The sequence below is a fragment of the Triturus cristatus genome, chromosome 2_1 (assembly GCF_964204655.1).
Source record: "Triturus cristatus chromosome 2_1, aTriCri1.1, whole genome shotgun sequence".
Classification (NCBI taxonomy): domain Eukaryota; kingdom Metazoa; phylum Chordata; class Amphibia; order Caudata; family Salamandridae; genus Triturus; species Triturus cristatus.
In genome coordinates this window covers 512441565-512465581 of record NC_140581.1, presented here as the reverse complement: position 1 = coordinate 512465581, position 24017 = coordinate 512441565, and the positions used below count along the sequence as shown (strand labels likewise).

At 49.0% G+C, this 24017-nt stretch overlaps 1 protein-coding gene across 2 annotated transcripts in view; it reads right to left on the bottom strand.

Moving 5' to 3' along the window:
- Nucleotides 1–24017, bottom strand: part of RASGRF2 (Ras protein specific guanine nucleotide releasing factor 2) — a 2022215-nt gene that overhangs the window by 724119 nt on the left and 1274079 nt on the right. The gene's annotated exons all lie outside the window — the stretch shown is intronic.

The window sequence follows — 24017 nt, the reverse complement described above, 5'->3', positions numbered from 1 at the left end:
CCCTGGAGGAGGGTCTGCAAACTGAACTAACGAAATATCCCTTTTCTTAATGAGATAAAGAGGCCAGGCTGTCCTAAGAATTATAGGTGAAGCAAAGAAGATGCTCCACCAGAAGGACAGTGGGAAGCCTGTAGGAAGCTGAAGTCTGCAAGACCTTGAGAAACATGTGGACAACATTACCCACAGCAGAGAGATAAGAAAGTGTTGGAGAAAACACTTCATAGAAACAATTATACTATGTTGCCCTATCAAAGGTCTTGAACCCATGACTGGACTAGGCTAAAGGACTAAGGACAACAGCCCATACTGCTGAATTACAGCTCCAGCGCCTTGTCGTGGAAACTAGCATGTGAACTAACCCTACCCTGTGAGATGCAGAGAAAAGGAAATCTCAGAGCATATCCATGATGGAAAGAGTGAGAATGAGAGATCACATCAATGCTGAACAAAAGCATTGAAAGTAGAAGAACAACAATGTTTTGTAGAGAACAGTCTCAGTAGGAGAAAACCCCTCCTAGAGAAAAGGTAACCCTCCGGGACTATGTGATGTAGAAGCCCACAGGAGAAAGGAAAAGAAATGCATAAGCAACGACCAAGTTCTGGTCGAACTAGAGAATCCAAAAAAGGCATAGGTACCAAAGCAGATACTTGAGCTCTATGGTATATATAAATATAGATATATACGAATACACCAAAATGTATCAGAATACACCAAACGTAGTAACCCCCCCAATCAGGGAAGCAGACCAGAGCCTCCCCCATTGTAGTAACGAGGATCACCCATAGAATAGAGGTATCCATCAAAAGATAGATATAAACACAAACATACATTGATATTCGTATCCGAGGAGAGAGGAAGTGGAGGCACCACCCACCACAGAAAAATAATAGCAACTGCCCATGAACCAATGCTACTGACTGACGAATCTATCATCAGGAGGTCAACAGGAAATCAAAAGAAGAAAGCAGGTGTAAAAACTCTGCTATGCAGGGAATGAAGATCCCTACCGGGGTCCATCAAAAGGTATAGTCAAAATAAAAGTCAACACATGGAAGGTCTCGACAAACCACCAATTTCCACCCAATAGACAGAGAAATTAGGCAGCAAGACCTTACTTAAGATTCTGATAAAAGATGAAGTACATAGCCATAAAGGGATCAAGCCCCACAAAGTGAGGAAACAAACAAATATTGGAGAGCAGTACACACAAGCACCGCAAGGATGGAGGCCAGTAAGAAATGTATCACGAAAAAAATAGGAAAAGACCCACCTCTCCCAAAGGAAGAGAGGGAGAAAAAGAGAAACAATTCCTACAAGCAGAAGAAATTTGCCAAATAAGGTGGAAGTGGCTTAATGGACATTTGAGGGATAGAATCCTTATCACCACGTACGAGGAGGAAGAAGAACCTTCAGGAAAAGGATGCTAAGGAAGATCCCAGCCTCCTTGGAAACCAATGCTCAAAGAGGTGGATCCATAATGTCTAAGAAGGGACACATGTTCCAGAAGGAAAACTGAAGAGGAAAATTAGCCACAACACCGACAAAAAGGGTGAGATGATGACATCTGAAGAACAGCCAACGCAGTAAGCAAATGTCATGGCTGTGATCTGAATTGGTAAATAAATAATATATAGGTAAAAAGAGTACAAGGCATTCCAGAATGTGCCGAGTAACAACATCCTCTCCATGGATGAAGCAGAAAAAAGGCAGCAAGGTTGATGGATCAGGGCAAAGGTAACCTTGCAGCAGTGGCGGAATATGATAATAGCATAAGAGGGGCCTTTGATACCCAATGCACCACTGAGCTATAGTCTAACAAGGAACTTGAAAGATCAGTGGAGGGAAACCTTATTGCCAATACATAGCAAAAGTTGTACAAAAAGAAGTGCCAACGCACTAATAGAGGTCTTAGGCCAGAGCTGAAACTCTGCCCCAGCCAAGGATCCTGCCACTCGCTCCATTAATTCCTACATGGAATTAATGATATCATTAAAGGGAAGCAGTGCCCAATGGATTTGAGAGATAATCCTTATGAGGGTCGTTGGGGGGAAGCGCTTTGCGTTCAGTAACAGATAAACTGAAGTCTATATAAGGGATACTAAGCATCAGAAGTAGATCCCAAAAACTAGCTTCAGAATGGAACCTGTAAGAACAGGCGCACATTGGGCCGCAAAATAACATACATCCCAGATAACTGGAAACTTAACCTTTCACCCACAGTATAGGAAGAATAAAAGTGCATGCAGCAAGAAGAATCACCTCACTGGGTGTTACACTGGAAAGGGGGTTTGAAAAGAAAAGCCAATGGGCTCCGTTCTGTGAATGGCTTATATGTGAATGAAAAAAGAGAATTTTCCCAGAACAAACCTCGTACAAGAGTACTAGGAAAGCAGACAACAAAGTTAAGAATCTGATCCTCCCCAACTATCTCGAAATTGCCGCAAAGCAGTGTCGGCATGTGCGCCGAATAGACAGGTGCCATCAAAGGCATATCAATCAAGATGGTTTGAACAGTCTCCGAAAACCCAGAGGTGTGCAACCAGGCACGCTGATGTAGTGCACTGAAGAGGTCATAGCTCGACCTAAAGAAACAGTGGTATCCTTACCACAGTGAATGATTAGTTTAGCCACTTGTTGTTCATCCCGTACTAACATAACAAGATAGTTCCGGGTCTCTTCCAAAAGGGAGGGGAGCAGGCTCTCCAGTGAGTCCCCCAATGTTTTGGAGAAGCGTCCAAGGACACAAGAAGTATTAAGGGATCTGAGTGCAGAACTGGTGGAGGAGAAAATATACCAGCCACAAGTGTCTAGTCTTCTGATCCCTCTTTATGGAGGGACAGCAGGGGAAAACATCAACATTTTGGGTGGCCAAATCAGCCTCAACCACAAAACTATGATGAGTTGGATGTCTGAGGAAACATGGCAGATCTCTAGGGGCTTGACGGTGTCTGTGAGAAATAGAGAAATCCGCAGGGGTCCCTGTTTTGGGTTTAGCCCAAGCCCCCCTAATAGAATAATGAAAAGAGCCTCACTATAAGAAAGCATCGGCTCTACCCCTGATTGGCCATGATGCAGGACGCCAAATAAGGGATCTGTCGTCATTTCAACAGAAGGAAGTGCCACATCCAAAACGACAGAAACTCACCTGAGCATATTTGCCAGACAGGAGCTTGCCTCCGTAGCCAAACTAGGAGGGGTCAGGAGGCCCGGGGCTGGGGAAGACTCCAAGAAACTAACTTCACCCAACTCAATTGACCAGCTGGATTCCATAGCACGTTGAGTCATGCCAGAGATCGGATTGTGAAACTCCAAACCTCCTCCATCTCCTCCATAATCGTATTACTCAGAAGGAAAAATCGGGGTGAGGCTATAGAGGGCCGAGGAAAGGTGTCTGACACAGGCGGCTTCAAAGGCGTCGCATCCAATGCCGAAAGGTGCCAAAGAGGTGGCGTCTTGGCATCGGAGAGGGGAAGTGGTGGAGTATCGAGCGGTGTAAATGGGGCCGTCATCGGAGTCGGAAGACCAAACCTTAATGCCATCATCGGTGTCGGTTGACCAGACCCAGGAACCAAAAGTGGTAACCTCAAAGAGTTGTGTACCGGCATTGAAACGGATTTGGAATTTGGAAGCTGAACTGAAGCCGAAGGCGAACTTGCAGACATGGATACAGTCACAACCTCGTGCACCTCCTTGGGACCTGAGGGCGCTGCAGGAGAAGGTGAAGACCCAAAGATACTATGAAGAGAATTGTAATATTTTCTCATCTGGGTCAGAGTTGCCCCGGCTCCAGGGTAGGTTGGAAGGCGCGGGGTAGACACATGCACCAACACTTCAACCAAAGATCGGGCTTTATGTGGCGAAGTCAGGTGGCATCACGACTTCTCCCGCCTGCACCCTGACTTACCATGGGAGCAGCTCTTAGATCAGATCCGTGGCCGGTCCGTGGAGCACAAAGGGGACTGAGGTCGATGGGAAGTATTGGAAGACTGCGACATCTACGCCACTAGGCGCTTCATTCGATGTTCCCCCAGCACCTTCGGTCAAAGTTTACGACAGGAGACACACTCCTCTGAGTCATGGTACTACCCCAGGCACTACATACAAACAGAGTGAGGGTCCGTGGTAGACATTTGTAATCCACAGGATCCACAAAGCTTGAACCCTAAGGACATGAGAAGTTATTTAAAGGCACACTGTTCCGTTCGATGGAACAGTCGATGTAGGCCAAAAACGGCCTGAGGAACTGCATTGTAAGCGTGGAAAAGAAGAAACTGACATCAGAGCACCAGGGGAGGGATTATGTGGACTGTGTCGATATCACATCAAGAGGACGATGTTGCTAAGAAGTTGTTCGATGCTCTCTACCGACGCGCTGACTTGCTGCTGTAAAATGTTTCTGGATCCAGTCTGGAGCCTGGGAAAAATTCTAAGATAAGTACTCCGCGGCTAGATGTCTCTATCAGATACATGAACTTAGAAACATTCATGCCTCCTCAACCCGCCCTGATGACAATGCCACTAGTGACCAAAGAGGCAAGTCAGTTGTTCTCTGAACCCTATATGTGACCCAAATTCTTATTACAGCTGGACCAACATTATAGTCTGTTAAATCAAACAAAAGAGATTTCTGTACAACCGGCTTCCTGAGCTCACGCTTTGCAGGCAGGTACTCTTGTGTGATAATGAAGAAAAAGGAGGTTTGGTTAAATTAAATATTTTCCTAGGATCACACAATTTGTTCAAGCAGGGAAGGCAGGACTGATCCCAGATTTTCTGGCTTCATATTGTGCAATTTAGTCACTTGATCGGTATCTCTTTCTCACTGCTTTTTGGTTATTTCTTGGTGCATGAGGTAAGAATTAGGGGACAGGGAAGCGTCCCATGGGCTCAACAGTCCTAGAGGACCATGAGATGAGCCAGAGCCAGGCACCTGGTTCGAGCTTTCAGTAGATCACTCACCTCCGTGACTGGGCCTGCGGTGACAGCATGATCAACAAAGACGTGTGTGAGGCGCAGGCAGGGCTTAGAGCACAGATTTGATTGGACCCCTGCCTGTCACTCACTCCACATCAGTGTGATGCCTGCACAATCCTAACTGCGTCGCGTCATGACAGGTGTCTGATGTGGCTAGAATTAAAAACTATCTTTAAAATGGGCCTTTGTTAGGCCCTAAAATCATGTCCTTTTCAGTCAAAACCAATGCTAGAACTCCCAACGACCGTACAAAGCTTGGAAGTAATTTATAACAGCGATGCAATCCCTGTGTACATTTCATTTTCACTTTACCTTGCATTTTCTAAGAGTGTTTCTGTAGTTTTCTCATGACAAATCAGTCCTATGTGAACTGAGTCACCTCTAGGTGTGTCTGTGAGTTCCGATTGTGGGTGAGTGATAATTAGGCCTGGGCCAAAATTCCGTTCCGTTCGCGGAAATTGCGATAATTTGGCATTTTCACGTTCCGCGGAAAACGCGAAAATGTCACAATTTCCGCATTCCGCAGCTTAGCGATAATTTGTTTCTTGCTCGCGCTGTAAAATAATACATTCTCTCGTGTGCGCGATCGCCTTACCTGAATCCACGCGTTCGCCGACAAGTTTTGCCGATCCGGTCGCGTTCTCCACGAGATTTTGGATTGTTGGTAGCCATTTGCGCTGTCTCGCGACAGTTCGCGCACGCAGTAACGTCATGCGTTGCGCGATCACGTCTTTCTCGCGATCATGCACCGCGAGACAAGTGAAAACAAGATGGCCGCGCCCGCGAGCAACCGCATGGGTAAGTTGGCGAGCCGCGACCACGCAGAACGCGAACGGATGGGAAAAAACTTCCGCATCTTCGCGATATTTCCGCGTGTTTGCGGAGATTTTTAACATTTTCGCGATAATTTGCGAAAGTGAATTTCGGAAATTCCGCCCACCCCTAGTGATCATGACGGGGCACAAGTGGGGCTCAGGGGATGAGTATGAAGATAGTGTGAGTTTCACACAGTGCCGGTCAGTGGCTCATAAAGCTGTTCAGATTTCATGCATATGTAATCTGCAGAGTGCACACAGAGTATATTTTGGCCAAATGTAATTGTGATTTATGGGAAAGTGTAAGAAGGAGGTGCACAACTGTCAAAATAGTGACAGCACCACAGGGAAATAAAATTCAGTGCCTAAAGCGGAGTTGGTGGGTTGGTTGTATGGAGTGTTGGTGAAGTGTAGAGATGAACGGAAGTACGTACAGAAGAAGAAAGTGACAAGACTGTGTAAAGAGGAAAATGATTGTGTCAGGGATATGCAGATGCAGGATTTCAGAAATATGTAGGGAAAAGGGAGTTAGTGTCTAACCTAGTGAGAAAGACAGAGGAAAGAGGCATGAAGTGGAACAGAAACGATTGAGACACCTTCTCCTCCACAGATCTTAGCAACGTTTATTCAGTCTCAGATTTTCTGCCTTGAAACCTTTTCAATTCTACTAACCATAGAACTATTGTGTCGATACTGCTAACAAACACTGGCAAAGCCAATTGTTTAGGTTTGTTCTTTAAGCGTATATCGGTTGTTATATCTTTCAATGCAAAAAGACAGAGATACACCCAAAAACTGGCCAGATGACTTGCTTCATCTGTAAAGCACAGGATTCCTATATTCATTTTTTAAGCCACAATTTTAATTACATAGACCATGCCTTTAAAAGGATTTCTAGTTGCACTGTTTTGCCAATGCCTCTTTTAGAGAGCCCCCTGTCCCCTCTTTTTCATCTCACATAAAGCACTCACTGCCCGAGATGGTTATCAGAGTGAGCTGATGGACACACAGCATTGGAGATTCCAGCCCCTCTCAGGCCTTGGGTGTAGTGCTTGCGACACAGTGCTTCAGCAACTTAAGTCAGCTCTTACACTATGAGTTCCCAGCTGCAGCATCGGTTTTAATCTGAGACCCCTTGTGTACATGAGAATTATCCGACATAGGATCAGTATGCCAAGTTGGGTCTTCAAAGCCCCCAGCACTGCATCATCTGCTTCCCTTCGGATCGGTGTGGACTGCCACCCATCTGTCTCTGCAGTGTGACAGAGGGGCAAAGGGTCAGTGTGTGCGGTTGTTTTAAAGCTACTCAGAGCAGCAGCACAAATAGTTTACCTCTGCTGACATTTCATTAGCATCTCAAGGATTAGTTCTTATGGCCTTTCATGTTGCGTCATATGAAGCGCTGTCCATAATGAATGTTCTGATAAATCAGGGCACATAGTTAACACAATTCTGGAGTCACAGTTGCACAGTTGCAGTGTGACCTTAGAACTGGAATGTATATGTCAACAACATGTTATAAATCATTCTGAGATGGATCACTACTGTTCTTTCTGTTATGAGCTTCTGATATAGCCAGCAGTGGCCAAGGCACAGTATCATATCAAAGATGACATGTTTACCTTTTTAGGGCCAGATGTACGACCTGTTTTTGCATGCAGAAACGGGTTTGCGAACCCTTTTGTGCATGCAAAAACATCATGGGCCATGTACAAAGCCTATTTAGCGAGTCGCAATTTATTTGCGACTTGCTAAATATGTATTGCGACTCGCTATTTGGAAGGGGTGTTCCCTTCCAAATAGCGAGTCTCAAAGCCATGTACTAATATTTTGCGACCGCAATTGCAGTTGCAAAACACTTGCAATTACCACCTACTTCAAGAAGGTGGTAATGCATTCGCAAATGGGAAGGGGTCCCCATGGGACCCCTTTCCCTTTGCAAATGCGAGCGAAAATATTTTTTAAGAGCTGCCAGTGGTCCCAGGGACCGCTGACGACCCTTAAAAACTAAAACGAAAATGTTTCTTTTCTTTTTTTTTTAAATGCATCCAGTTTTACTTTAAGGAAAACGGGCGTCTGCATCTTGAAAAAAAACCCAGCTTTTTTTAAAAGCAGTACCAGACATGGTGGTCTGCTGAGCCCAGCAGGCCACCATCCCTGGGAGGGCCTGTTTATTTCCAATGGGTTCGCAAATTGCGAGAGGCTCATTAATATTAATGAGCCTCGCAATTTGCAACCCCATTGGAAATCGCAAACAGTGTTAAACACACTGTTGTAAATTTTATTTTGCGCCTCGCAATTTGTCATAAACTGCGAGGCGCAAAATAAAATAGTCGTACATCTGGCCCTGAGAATCTTACATTATTGGGGCATGATTCCTGAGGGAACATAAGACAACCGAAAGTCACTCTGCATTTTCATGCTTCTAGATGAATTTCCATACCAATTCTACCAATCGCAGAGATGTACCATGCTTTGTTACCCAGCAGGTAGATGTACATGCCCGTCAAAGTCACGAACCCCTGTGTTTTTAGCTCAGCGTGTGACAAGGGGAGCAGCTATTAACGCACCAGCATCAAGCTCATTTAGATCCATCCATTCACATATATATACACATCTGGGCACACACAACACTTGCACACAAGGTCCATTCATATGCACACACATCAATACACACACTTGCCCTGCTGAGGGTGTGCTGTACTGACTCTGTGAGGGAAGGAAGCTTGTACTGAAGCTGCCCTCGTTTTTCGGAATCATTAATCTCACTCATTGTCATGTACCTGTCTGATGACACCCTACTGAGCATTTCTGTGCATTATGAGGTTTTGGAAGGTGCAAGGGGTGGTACTTAAGTAGCAGTTTGTGCAAAGCCCTCTGTATTCTTTTTCTTTAATATAGCAATTCTGCCTCTGTTTTCATTCAAACATATTTCTGAATAGTCAGACAGCTCTAAAAATACTTCTGATGTGTTTTCTTCTTGTCTTACTACTTTATTTTAATATTTCAAATAGGATGAATGCTGAATTATGATGATTTTTGTGTTTGTAAATCTTTTATTTACATTGGCAGGAAAGAACTGGCTAGATTAATGGTCAGAGTTTCAATCCTTTAAAGCAGCTTGGAATGTTAAATGAACATGAGCATTACAGGTGATGTTAGAACTCAAAGTTGAGATTTAATTAACATAGCTTAGGGGTTAAAGCTTTTGGTAAAGATATCCTTGTGTAAATATTGCCCCAATTTTCTATCCAAAGCCCACGCATTCACGCGGTTTCCCCATTACCATCAAAACAATATTAACCCACCCAATAATCTCCTGCTGCTCCCCCCGTCGTACCTCCCGATATCGACAAATGATGATGGTGTAGGCAGGGTCTGGTCTGCTGTATCTAATTAATCAAAGACTTCTTTAGTCGCTGGGGCCTATTCCATAGCCAACAGACATACAGTTATCGTGGCTGGGGTACCAAAAATCCGTGACTTAAGTGTCTGCTATCAGGATGTTCCAGCTGGGGTTCCCGGTGGAAAGAGATCGGGGTGCGTCATACTATCCATTAATGTTTACCAGGCTCTGTCCATTTCCACAGAGCCTCGGCCACCGGCTCTAGCCTCTCTTAGCATTTCTGCCCCTTCATAACCAGGCCATCTCTCAAGCTCCCTTTGCCATACTCCCAGCCGGACCCATTCTGAGCTTTCCAATTGCGAGTAATCTCCCGCTTCGCAAGCAGGAATGCCAGGTCCTGAAACTTGCTTGTGGCTTTGTTTTTAGCAGTGTGTGGGCACCAGCTTAAAAGGGAATGTTGTGGGGAGCACGGTTCTTGATTCACTATCTGATGTCAATGACATCAACATAGAAGACATTTTCTCCCAAAAGAATGTGAGCATTGAGCAAGACCAGAACATATGCAGAAATTCAACTAACTTCCTTCCTCCCGCACCTTGAACATCTGGCATTTGACATATTAAAATATTGATTAATTTGTTCTGGTGTTGGATATACCCTGAGTATCACGAACATTTTATTAGCTTAAAGTGAGCGTTTCTGGTCACTTTTTGTACCCTTTCTAATATTTTGGTCCAGTCCTTGTCTGGTACGGGGTTCCCCTAGTCTTCTTCCCACTTAATCCGGACAGTAGTCAGAGGTAGCAGAAGATCCCCCCTTACTGATTTATACAAGCAAGTTGCAGCCTTAGAAGTCCCACCTGATTTGATAACATATTGACAGGTCTTATGTGTGGTGTGGTGGTTCTATCATTCCCACCCCCCTCCCTAGTGTTTACGTAGGGCGGTCATCACTGCTCTATGTAGTAAGACTTGCCCTCTGGGCAATACAGTTACAAAGGTACAAAAGATAGGCTGAGCACGTTAACAAGTTACATATATGAAGTTACAACACTAACAAGTTGCATATTTAAATTGTAAAAAAATAAAAGGTGTCAGCGTTAGGTTAAAACATGAGTAAAATTCATATTTACAAAGTTGACATCATGTGAGTGCTAGATGACCGTAATGGTCAAGAAATGGGTTGAATTATTCCAGGAAGTGCATTTGAAGGAGGAGAGTTTTAAGATCTGTTTTGAAGGTCTAGAAAGAGGTGGTGGTTCGGGGGGATGGAGGAAGTGAGTTCCAGATTCTGGACGCATTACCAGAGAAGGATTGAGCCATAAATCTTCCCTTTTGACGGTAGAAGGTTTGAGCAGTAAGTATTCTGCATTCCGTGAAGGTCTAGAACCTCCTGAGATTTTGAGTTTATTAGCCAGCTAGCGTGTGTTGGAGGTGTGCAAGACTTTGTGAGTGATACAGGCAGTCTTTTAAATTAACCTTGCTTCGATAGGAAACCAGCTTAGAGACAACAGTATGGGTGTGATGTGATCATTTCTTTTAGCCCCATATAAGAATCGAGCTGCTGAGTGGAGGATGGATTTTAGAGGGGAAAGGTGGGATTTGGGGAGGCCAGCAAGGAGAGAGTACCAGTATTCCAATCTGGAAAGAAACAATGATTGGACCAAGGTTTTTAGGTCTTGTTCAGGAAAGAAGCACCAGACCCCACAGAGAAGGCGCAGTTGGTAGGGTGCATTCTTGGTCATGGTATTGATATGAGACTGTAAGTTTAGCCTTTTGTCTAGGATGATGCCTAGAGATTTGGCACTGTCAACAATGATAGGCTTGTTGTTGAGAACGTTTAGATTGTTCATCCAAGATTGGGTAGGAGGAGGAAATAGTGAGGTCGAGAGGAAAAGGAATTCGGTTTTGGAAGGATTCAGTATTAGTTCATAATTCGACAGCCAGTGGTGTATGGAGTTGAGAGTAGTGTTGAGGACTGAACTGTCATGAGGGCAAGATGACTTTAGGTAGATTTGTGAGTCATCCGCATATAGGTGATAATGAATCCCAGACTTTTTTAGGAGATTACCCAGCGGTTCAATGTGTGGACGTAAGATCGAGCCTTCAGGGACATCTTGTCTAACAGCCATTGAAGTGGAGAGACAATTAGCTATTTTGATCATCTAGGATCTGCCCGAGAGGAATGATACGAACCATCTGAGCACTGTGCCTTCAAAACCCAATCTTATCTTTAAAGTGTTCAAAAGAGTGTTGTGATGAAGAAGTTACTTACCTTTGGTAACGATGCATCTGTAAGAGACATATGTAGTTATAGATTCCTTAACTTTAGAATTACCCCCAGGCGTCAAACTGGATCCGGAGATTTTTTCTTTAGCAGTACCCCTGCGCGTGGGTAGGTGGAGTCGGTTGACTAGGAAGCCGCCCCAGCGCGCTGATGTCAGTTCTGACACGACTTTCCATGCCAGAAGCGCAGAGCTATGCAAGACACTGACAACTGGTGCACATAACTAGGGCCCTGGAAGGGAGTACCTATCCCTAGAAGTCAGTTCACAGAAGGAGGAGGATTTGTGGGGCGGTAAGGAATCTATAACTACATATGTCTCTTACAGATACATCGTTACTGAAGGTAAGTAACTTGCTCATCTGAAAGAGACTGTAGTTATAGATTCCTTACCTTTAAAATAGATACCCCAGTTGATCTTTTGTGCGGTCAGGATAGAAAGACCTGTCACCTCCCTTGGCTAACACCCTCCCTTAATCCCTTGTACAGCACCTTCCAACATAAAGTAACCCAGTCCTGATGACGACCCTTATTAATCCAGGTCGAAACTCCGTTGTCTATTCAGCGCTTGTCTATGCGTCATCTTGGTTCGAAAAAACAGTCCAAACCCTGTTAAAAGTTCTATCTACTCTTTTTGTAACCATTATTTACTTTTGTCCTTTGTGCCGTGGCTCGCTTTTTTGTATTTCCACTTATCACTTGTGCCATTCACTTTTCCACGAGCACTATTATGCACAGTGTACTTTGGGGCACCATGAAAATAATGCAATGTAAAGTAGTGCTGCTACAACTACCGTTACCTCTAAATATACCAACCAATGTCTTGGTCCCTCCTTAAATCCTTGTGGTCTCCCTTCTCTATGTGATTGACATTGACCTGTTAAATATTATACTTTTAGTATTAGTCTTTTTACGTGAATTCCGGTTGAGATATTGTTGCCTTATATAACGGGATTGAAAGACAGCGCACGGTGGAGTCTCTCCTCCTCCTTGGAAAGGTGCGGAAGTGGGAAGAAGGTGGGCAAGGTGATGGGTTGTCCTATATGGAAAGAGGTAACATATGGTTAAATACAGTGATTTCCTTGCCACCGCTGCCCGGCCTCAGGGATGTGGGCTCACCAGCTGTGTACGACTGCCTAAATAGCCACGTAAGATATGGCACTGGCAATAGCGGTGCAGGAATGTTATGAATGTACGCTGCTTATTACATTGTTCTGCAATAAAAACGGTTTTACAAAAAAAAAAAAAAATGGAAAGAGGTAACCACTTTGGGAAGAAAAAAGGGCCTTGTGTGAAGGACTACCTTGTCCGGATGAACAGCAAGAAATGGAGGTTTGGAAGACAAAGCCTGAAGCTCACTCACTCTGTGAGCAGAGGTGATGGCAACTAGGAAAGCTGTCTTCAGAGTGAGGAGCCTTAGAGGACAGTTGCAAAGAGGCTCGAAGGGAGCGCACATAAGATAGGTTAAAACTAGGTTCAAGTCCCACTGGGGCATTATGAACGGAGAAGGAAGAAAGAGGTGAGTAATGCCCTTTAGAAATCTATTTACAATAGGGGACTTGAAAGAGAAGGCTGATCAGGAGGGCGAAGAAAGGCAGATATGGCCGAAAGGTAGCCTTTAAGACAGCCCAGGGCAGAGCCTGCTGGGCCACAGAAAGTATATACATGAGAACCTCCGAAATAGAGGCAGAAAGGGGATCCACAGCCATTGCTGTGCACCATGCCAGAAACTTGTTCCATCTGCAGATGTATACCGTCTTATTTGAGGGACGCCTTGCTGCCAAGATGACATTACAGACTTCAGGAGGAAGTTCAAAAGCTGTCAACTGTCGCTGCTCAATCTCTATGCAAAGAGTTGGAGGCTGGACAGGTTCAGGTGGAGGACCCTCCCCTGCTGCTGTGACAGAAGATTCTCCCAAAGAGGTAGTCTGATCGATGGCCATACTCAAGAGCTCTGGGTACCAGACACTTGGAGCCCAGTCCGGAGCCACGAGAATGACTTGGGCCCGGTCGCACTTGATCTTCTTCAGCACTCTGGGCAGAAGTGGTACAGGCGAAAAGGCATACAGAAGCCCGCAGTTCCACTTGTGATGAAAAGCGTCGCCGAGCGAGTGCTGCCTTGGAAACTCCAATGTGCAGAATTGCTGACATTGCGCATTATCTTTGGCGGCGAACAGATCTAACGAAGGCTCTCCCCACAGCTGAAAGAGACCTTGCACCACCTCCGAGTGAAGATGCCATTCATGAGCCACTAGGCACCGCCGGCTGAGTTCCTCCGCCCTGGTGTTCAGAGAACCTGCCAAGTGTTGAACGACTAGGGACATGCCCTCATGTGCCAGCCATGTCAAGGGACGAAGAACCTCTTGATATAGGGTTCATGCCCCCACCCTTGCTAGTTGCAGTACTACATGGGTGTGGTGTTGTCCATGAACACCTGCACCACCGTCCCTTTGAGAGAGGGAAGGAATGCCTTCAGTGCCAGATGAATCGCACACAGCTCCAGCAGTTTGATACGGAGCCCAAACTCCGCCGGATACCAGACGCCTCTGATCTCCTCCTCTCCCAGATGGCCGTCCCATCCCAGGATTGACACATTTGTCACCACTGTGAGGTCTTGTTGCAGAAGAGAGAGGGATCTGCCTCCGACCCAAGCTTGGTTCGTTATCCACCACTGTAGTTGTTTCGCAGTCCCCTCCGAGATCTGGACTTAGTCTTAAAGATTCCCCTGATGCTGCGTCCACTGGAACTGCAGGTCCCACTGAGGAGCCCGCATAAGCCATCTGGCATTATCCACTAGCAGGATGCAGGAGGCCATGAGGCCCAGGAGCCTCAGGGTCATTCTCACCGAAATCCGGGATAGAGGCTGAAACATTGGCATCATAGCCAGAATATCCCAGAAACGCTGCTCAGGAGGATAAAGCTGAAAACTGCAATGTATCCAGAACTGCTCCGATGAAAAGGAGCTTCTGAGAGGTAGTCAGGTGTGACTTCGGCACCCTGATAGTGAACCCCAGCGAGTGCAGGAGGTCTGCTGTAGCCTGGTGGTGGGACACGACGGCCTGGGCGATCCCGCCTTTAACAGCCAGTCGTCGAGATGGGGGAAGCAGGAAACCCTGATCTGCGCAGATAAGCTGCAGCCACTGCCATCACTTTTGTGACACCCAAGGGGTGCTGGTAAGGCCAAAGGAGAGCAGGGTAAACGGAAAATTCTCGTGGCCTACCTTGAGCCGTAGATAACGCCTGTGGGCTGGCAGGATGGGGATATGGAAGTATGCGTCCTGAATGTCCAACACTACCATCCAGTCTCCGGGGTCAAGGGTAGACAGGACCTGAGCCAATGCGAGCATTTTTAACTTCTCTTTCCGGAAGAAGTGGTTGAGGGCTCTGAGGTCTTAGATAGGACGTAGGCCTTTGTCCTCTTGGGTACCAGAAAGTAGTGATAGCAACAACCACAACCTACTTCTGGCACAGGGACCCTTTCAATAGCTCCCTTGACCAAGAGATGCTGCTTCTTCCTGGCAGAGAAGGGCAAGTGATCCTCTGACATGCGATGGAAGGATGGTGGTATGGAAGGAGGGGTAGTCTTGAAGGGGAGGGAGCAGCCCCTTCAGATTAACTGCAAAATCCACCTGTCCGACGTGATGTTATGCCAGAGGGGGGAGGGAATAGAGAATCCTGCCGCCCACTGGCCTCTGGTGGCCCTGAAAGATCAGACTAGGAGGGCTTGGAGGCTGCTGCAGGGGCCATCCCCCCACATGTAGCCAAACCCACGCAGCACAGCACCTTTGGATGTGCATAGTTGGTAGTTGGCCACAAGACCTGGTGAATGGTCAGGCCCTATATCGAACTCCACACTGCTCGAGGTCTTCAGTCGTCTACCCTATAGCCAACCCCCCTCCCCAAAGGCAGCCAACCCACACTGCACATGGCCTTCATCCGTGCGTGTCGGGGGGGTTGGCCAATGGGCCTGGCCCTAGGGACCCCATCCCCCAGAGTTGTTTTCTTATAGGGGATGGGGCCACACCCCCAAACCTATAATGGCCCTGGATACCCCATCCCCCAGGGGAGAGGAACCACGTGCCCCCCTCCCTGAGCCTTATTAGGGCCCTGTGGACACCATTCCCCACAGATGTTTAGAAAAAAATTAAACGAGAGGGGCCGTGTGCCCCCCTCCCCGACCCTTGCTAGGCCCTCTAGGCTTCATCCCCCAAAGACATTTTTAAAATTAAAGGTGTGGGGGCCCGGCGTGCTTTATAGCTCCTTGACCTTGCGTTTGTGGCATTTCCAGTGCCTAGCTGGATCCAGCCTCCCCCATTGGCTTTGAAAAGATAAAGAAAACCTTCCAGTTCCAGCCAGGTTTCTAGGGATATTCAATAAGTGAGAGTCTGCAGGTAGATAGAGTATCTGCTAGTAAGATTGTTACCAAAGATAACTAGCATTTTCTGCAGAGGGGTGTCCTACTGCCCCAATTCATGCAAGTTCTGACCAAAATCAGGAGGGATGGATGTTCTCACAAGCACAAATTGTTCTGTTTACTGCGGTTGAATCAACTCTTTGGAGTCAAGGAGACAGCCATTACTTTGCCCTGTCTCCCCTCAGACAGATATTCCACAAGTTGAGAGTCCGGTTTGGAGACAGAGAGGTTGCAGCTAGTTGTGAAATATTAATCGAAAACAGTTGCTTTTACTCTCCAGCCCCAGACAGCTGCCCATTTACCCTCACATTTTACAGTGGTCACTGGTGTTCTTCCACCTCATGCTGTATAAGAGTCCTCAGGCAATGTCTTGAGACATCATGAAGATTTAGGAACGTCTTTAAGATCAATAGACCCTGGGATTAGCAGAGACAAACTTACACTGATTAGAGAATACGGAAGACCTGGAGTTAGGTTTATAAATGTGGCAGGGCCCTATTTTCCATAACGTCTTGGGAGTTACAGAGTTTCATTCTTGACTGAGATCACTCCGTGCCACATGAGACTTCCCATAAGTTCTGTAGTACTTTGAGGCACAAGTTTGAACCCTTATAGATGCTGGCAGTTCTTTTCCTTTAAGACTCTGATTTTGGTAGAGAACACCTCAAACACATATTTAGGTAAATTAGGGAGTTGTTACGCGTAAAACCATATCTACTCTACTCACTTGATGTCTGGGTTTTTTATAATTAATTCCTAAGGTCCGGTCAGACTTCACCTGAAATCAGGAACTGAAATTCCTGACCCTTTCATTTTTTTTCTACTTCAGAACTCTTCCACCACCTACTGGAGGTCGGTAGAGAGGTACATTGTAACCTGTATAGGATGTCACCCTTAGACACTCTGGCTTCATTTATGGCATTTGATGCCACAATAAGATAAGCCTTCCATAGCAACCAGGAGCAGTCTAGTCAAAAACGTTGTTTATTCATCATAACAAATGCAACAAACCACACTGCCATAGATAATTGGCTGTTATCGTCAGTCATGTTCTGTCCTTAATGCTTGATTCAGCATGGAATAAGGAAGCAGCGCAATGTGATTAATTTCTTACTAGTAATCTTAATTACACAAGTCATCTATTCATCATCCCCTTCATTGCCCGATCTTTATTCTCTTGGTATAGTGCCCATACTTTACCTGTTTACATTACCTCCATAGGTGACAGGGAATCCGGATGAAGGTGTGAGGTTCCATTAAATAAATCTCTCCTCTTGAAAGCAATTTATAAACTTAGGAGTCTGTCTCATGACATACTCACATTATTAAATAAGGATTTGGCAATAAGCAGATAACTCATTTTAGGGGGCGTGGCCAAGCCGGCTACCATGGTGGCTGCAGCTTGCTAGGGCTCTGAGATCGGGCCGGACAAATGACCGACTCCAGGCGTTGCTCCTGCATAGAAACGCAACCCTGGGCGTCGGAACGGTCCTGGCATCCACTGCTGTGTGGATGCGGGGCACTGAGGAGGAGAAGAGCAACAGCGGCGAGATGAAGCTCCGGCCTGGGACTCAGTGTCTCAAGATGGCGGCGGGCGGTCCCGGAGGTCCGCGATAGTGCACCCGGAGGACGGCTGGGACACTGCTGTAGCCGGCGAGCTCCCCTGTGACCCCCAATCGAAGCGACAACAGCGTATGATCGGCGCTGGTGGGTGGCGGAGCCCCGGAGGCTGGTTGCGAGAGCGAACGTCCTTCTACCTGCATTGGCGCGAAGAGGATGGGCGGCCATGACACCAGCGGCGCGCGCCCCGCGCAGTAACCAGCTCCACGGGTGAGGAAGCGAGGCAGTGCTGGCGAGAGACGACGTATTCCCTGTGGGGCGCTTGGAGGCTGCGATGTCCGTGGTGAGTGCGGAGCTGTGGGGGAGCCCTGGTGTGTCTTGATGCGGGGTCGGGACGCCTGACCCTAAGATGGCGCCCGACGGGACACCACTGTAGCAGAGCCTGGAGCCCGAAGCGGAGGGCAGGGACAGCCGGCATCAATGGGGAACGGCCTGCGCTCTCCCCCTATCAGGCCTGGTAGGCCACACCCTGGAGGGAGGCACACAAATGGATGGCATCCGGCAACAGAATTAATAACAGGTCCCACGAGTCGACGGAGGGCAGCCCCCCTGGCGATCTACTGAAGGGCACCGAGTGGCGGAGTGTCCACCGGACCTGAAGCGGCCCGCTTCGCGGGGAGACACAAGGTGGGACGCTGCCTGTCAAATGCTCTGAGTACTACTCCCTGAAGTCGACGGACGGCGGTCTCCTTGTGGCCCACAGGCGGGGGAAGTGTGGCGGAGTATCTCCTGGACATGAGGCGGCCTATGGCAGAGTACGGAAGCATCCGGCGGGGACGCAGATCGCTGGTGAGGGCAGGACCGACAACGAGGTGACCCCCTTGCCTCCTTGGGGAGAGAGGGAACCCGCGTCCTCGGCAGACGGGCACGACGTGCTAAAGTACCCCGATCGCAGCAATGGGGAAGCCCCAGGGGACCCAACAGACGGCGGTTCCAGAGACGGCCCCAGAGAAGATGCCCAGAGCCCGGACATGGGTGGGCACGGTGGAGACACAGCCCGACTCCTCGGTCTCCGTCAAGTTGGACCAGGTTCTAGCCGCCATTGAGCATTCCAGAGTCTCGATGGAGGAGCGACTCGGGACGCTAGCGACGGACATCAGCCTTATCCGTGACGACCATCGGAAACTGGTGGATAGAGTGAAAGACGGAGAGAAGAAGATGGCGGACATACAGCCAACGGTCGATAAGCACCAGCAGACTCTCCAGGAGGTACTGCATCGCCTGACCATCATGGAGGAACGTGCGGACGATTTAGAAGGACGCTCAAGACGCTGCAACATTCGCGTACTGGGGCTACCCGAAGGAATCGAAGGCACAAACCCCCTGCAGTACTTGGAGACATGGGTGAAATCCTTCACTCCGGAAAAGGACCGCTCCGCATTCTTCTCTATGGAAAGAGCCCACAGAGTCCCGGCCCGCAGACCACCCCCAGGGGTGCCCCCAAGGCCGATGTTAGCAAAGTTCCTCCACTTCCGGCACAGAGATGCAGTACTACGCGCGGCACGAGTGGCGGGCACCCTGCAGGTCGACATTCGGCATATCATGGTGTTCCCCGACTATGCAAGAGCAGTTCAACAACAGCGGGCCTCCTTCCTGAATGTAAAACGCCGGCTGCGTGAGAACAATATCCAATACTCCCTGCTTTTCCCAGCTCGCCTCAGGGTGGTCCACGCCGATTCCACTGTATTTTTCGCTAATGTCATGGAAGCTCAGGATTGGGCAGACCTACATTGCACACGGTAGTCCAGAGGGGAGATCGCAAGAGACCCACACCCTAAGCCTTCACGATCCGGACGGCGATCACAGCGGCGCCCACGAGGTGGAGTGAGTGGCAGAGCCCGTGCACGCACCCAGGACTCTCCTGACTTAGAGCAAATTGTGAAAGAACGGAGGGAGGCCCTACAAGCGGTGATCGATTTGCAAGCATCTCCCCTACCGGACGACATTGACCGACCACCGCACATCTTTAGCTCGGAAGGAGAGAATGACAGTGACGGAACAGTGTCGGGGGAGGACTCTGTGACGCCTCCCATGGTCACTCCGCAGACGGCGGACCTCATTCTAGACGAACAATCTGGCTCTCGAGCGAAATGAGATGGGACTCCTGAAACTGGCATAGAGCTAAGTACACTTTCTCCCCCACCCGCCGAATTTAGACTTCAGTCCCGCTACTCGCTACAGCAGGAGCAACGCCCATTTTCCCTACTAATGGCCCGGTTCGTTTCTGGCCCAGTACGCATGCACCGCCGCCCCCTTCTTATATTGTTGTACCCCCCTTAATTGGGAAAACAGGTTTAGACGCATCGCCTTTGGCGAGGGGCCCTAGGCATTGGGAATGTTCCCCGACCCCGATTGTTCAGTTGCATGTCCCAGTTCAGCACTTCCCCCACCCCCGCATGGAATGACATGGATCCAGACATCCACTACCTCTGCCTACACAGCGTCGGGGGATACAGACACCCTTAGCCCGTTAGTGCGACCGAGCTTTGCGCAACTCAATAGGCGTAGCCCCAGCGCATGGCGAGCAGGCGCAAAGACATGACACCTCATACGACACACACTGATGTTACCATCCTCACCCTAAATGTTAGGGGGCTTCACACTCCGCGCAAACGATATGCGGTGTACTCCTATGCAAAGCGTCACAACACCCCGATAGTTTTTCTACAAGAGACATCTCATCGCGAAAGAGGTCGGGAAACTACAGTCAAAATGGAGGGGTCTCATGTGCGCCACAACTTATTCTGCGTATGCACGAGGGGCGTTGATTTGGGTGCGACCAGGGACTCCCTTTCAGGAGCTTCGGAGGGTGGTCGACAAAGAAGGTAGATATGCACTGCTGGAGGGTCTGTTGGACGGGCAGGTAGTACTTCTCGGTAGCATTTACGCCCCTAATGTAGAACAAGACAAGTTTTGGGACCATCTCACAGGGGTCCTTGCCCCATTTGCTTCCATACCATGGGTCCTGGGGGGAGACTATAACTGCACGCTCGACCTGAACCTTGACCGCTCACACCCCCCTCCACCACACTCCCCGGCACATAAGCAAACTGACAGGTTCCGGGCTTGGATTACACACTGGTCGCTCACCGATGCTTGGCGAATGCACCACCCCCTGATCCGATTGTATTCCTTCCACTCCATCCCACACAATATGCGCGTCCGTCTGGACCGATTTTTATGCTCGGCGACTATATTGCCCAAGATTACCCACACGGACTACTTGGGCAGGATCATATCCGATCACAATGCTCACATTCTCCAGTTACACTGGCGGCCCCCACACCCGCCGGTCCCCACCTGGCGCTTACCGCGGACTGTCTGTCGGACCAGGTCCTTCGGCATGATCAGGAGAGTAGCATCCAAGACTATTTCACACGCAATTCGGGCACAGCATCATCCAAGTTAGTGGAATGGGATGCATTTAAAGTGGTGGCCCGGGGAGAGTGCTTGAAGCAAATAGCGGGAGTTAAGCGCATACTAGAACAGGCTCTCACCACTGCGGAGCAACAGTTGGCGACTCTCACCAAACGGGATGTCACATCCGAAGGGGAGACGCGGAGTATAGCCGAAGCCAAAACTGCCTATCAAGCTGCCTCCGCGGATTTGCGAAAGTACAACTTCCGATCATACGCTACACGGATGCATAAAGAGAGGGACAAGACAGGCACTCTCCTGGCGTGGTTGGCCAGGCAGGACACGGAGGTCAAGCCCATTACCGAGATACTGGACCCTGGTGGGGGTGTTAGTGCGTTCCCAGGCGGGGATTCTTGGGGCTTTCCGCGACTACTATGCAGAGACATGTAGCGACCCCGCCTCTATCCCACAAACTGTAGTGGATCGATTTCTCGATCCTCTACCTATCCCAACAATCACGAGGACAGAGAGGGAGGCTTTAGACGCCGCAATCACCTCGGCAGATGTGACACGGGCCCTGCATGCCCTAGCCCGAAATAAGGCTCCGGGACTAGATGGGTTCCCATTAGAATATTAGACGGCATTCGCAGTGCACCTAGTCCCTCGCTTGGTAGAGGTGTTTGCGGCGGCACTGAAGAAGGGAGAACTACCGAAATCCATGCGAGAATCCGTAATTGTGACGTTCTTGAAACCACATAGGGACACGCAGCAAATGGCCTCCTATCGCCCTATATCGCTGTTGTCCGCCGATTGCAAACTCCTCGGGAAGACACTGGCGGATAGATACGTACAAATCATACGCTCCCTGGTCCACCCGGATCAGTGCGGATTTATACCCGGCAGACGCACATCCCAGAACATACGTCGAGTTTTCCACATCCAGGATCAGGTAAAGGGGATATAACCTCGAGCGGCCTGTCTCATCCTAGATCTTGAGAAGGCCTTCGATTCCCTCACATGGCAGTTTTTGTTTTCGGTGCTGCAGCGAGCGGGCATTGGGCCCACCCTCCTAGCTTATACGCGCCTACTGTACACCGGCTGACTTCGCGGATACGCCTAGGCCGGTACATATCGACGGAGTTTGCGGTTCAGAGGGGCACGCGACAGGGCTGCCCGTTGTCCCCTCTACTCTTTGCTCTGGCGGTGGAGCCTCTCGCCATACGACTTCGGCGGGAAGGGGAGAGCTGGGGCATCCCGATAGCAGGCACAGTGCATAGTGTTTCCTTATACGCTGATGACTTGTTGATTTATGTGCGGGACATCACAGACGACCTGACTCCCCTCTGGGAAACTCTGACGGAATTTACCGCAGCCTCGGGACTACGGGTGAATTGGGATAAGTCCACGATATATCCGCTGCATCCGGATCTGCCTCCGCCGGAGGTTCGCCTGGGCGCTCAGCGGGTGCCCTGGAGCGCGGAGGCCCCCGATACCTCGGGATCCGTCTCTACCACTCCTCCACAGATATGTTCGAGGGTAACCATAACAGGGCATGGGCGAGTCTTAGGGCCACGGTCGGATTTTGGAAGAGCCTTCCACTGGCTCCAATTGGGAGAGTGGCATTGGCCAAAATGATCATGGTTCCAAGATTGTTGTACTTCTTTACCAATCTGCCGGTAATCCCGCCCAGAGCCTTTTTTCGGGACCTAGACTCCCTCCTCAGTGCGCTCATTTGGGGGTCCGCTAGACACAGAATAGCCCTGACAAAATTGCAGCTGCCCACCACGCAGGGCGGCTTGGGAGCCCCCTCATTCGAGGCCTACTTCTTGGCAGCACAGCTGCAATGGCTGTCTCACTGGACGGCAGACAGGTATACTGTGGAAACTCACGCCATCGCAGGGCGAAAATCGGTTCCAGAGATCCGTCGCATACTCCTCCCTGGCACTAAACCAAAACGCACATATCCTCTACAGGTGTCAGTGGCACGTAGGTGTATGCTGCGGATACAACGCATGTCCCCGGGGACTCCGTTGTACTCCCCTCTACTCTCCCCTCTGGTGGGATGGCCCAAACAGGAACACTACTACACAAATAGCACGCTTTGCACGTGGACATCGTGTGACTTAACGGAGGTGGAGTCCCTTTTCGAGGACGGGCAACTACGACCGTTCCACAGCCTTGTGGAGGAGTACGATCTTCCCCCGGGACAATTCCTGCTTCACCGCCAACTCGTAGATAGCTACCGACCGTATCAGGACCTAATCAAGGGGGAACCACCCACCCATCCAGTTATCCACACGATTCTACACATGGGAGCAGGGCGCCATCTAACTACATGGCTTTATAAAGCCATATGGGAACTAACTAATAAGCCACTGGAGACCCTGCGAGCCACCTGGGAGGCTGAAATCGGGCGGGTGCTCCATGAGGGGGAGTGGGAGAGAGCTCTGAAGTACCCTAAGAAGGTCTCTAGAAATACATCCTGCACAGGGCCTATTTAACACCTGCACGCCTCCAACGATTTTACCCTCACACTCAGTTCCTATGCCCCAGATGCCATGAGCGGAATGCAGATTTCCGGGATATGTTTTGGAATTGCTCCGTCATTAAAATTTTCTGGCACCACATTCACACTGCTTTGGGTACCCTCACAGGGCTAACCTGCATGAACACATGGGAGGCCAGCGCCATAGGCATCTTTCGCGCAGGTAAGCAGCACAGGGTGCAGACTCGCTTCCTCTCCCTTGCGGTGCTCTTAGCCAAACGCAGCATCGCCATGCATTGGCGTTCCCCCACCGGTCCACCGTTGGCGGCTTGGGTGGGAGCTACTCACAAGTGGGCGGCGGCGGAGGAGGAGACATTGCGGGAGGAGGAGGTGAGAGGGATCCGCAAACACCCTATATCAATGGAATGGGCCATGCTATTATATCAGTTAAAGCAGCTATCCCCGGGAGCAGACCCAACAGACAGCCTGCCCACATCGTCAGTCCTGCACACGCAGTCACAGACCCTGCCTAACTAATCTCTCGGAATCCCGACCACATGAGCTCATAACAAGCCCCAGTATCAGGTATATTATCGCAGTTTTAGGTCGAACCAAATAGGATAGGCAATCATGAGTCACAGAGGTGCCTTACCCATACGACGTTTCATACCCTCGCTAGCATAACTGGATAAGTTCTACCATGCCCGTCCCCTAGTTTATGC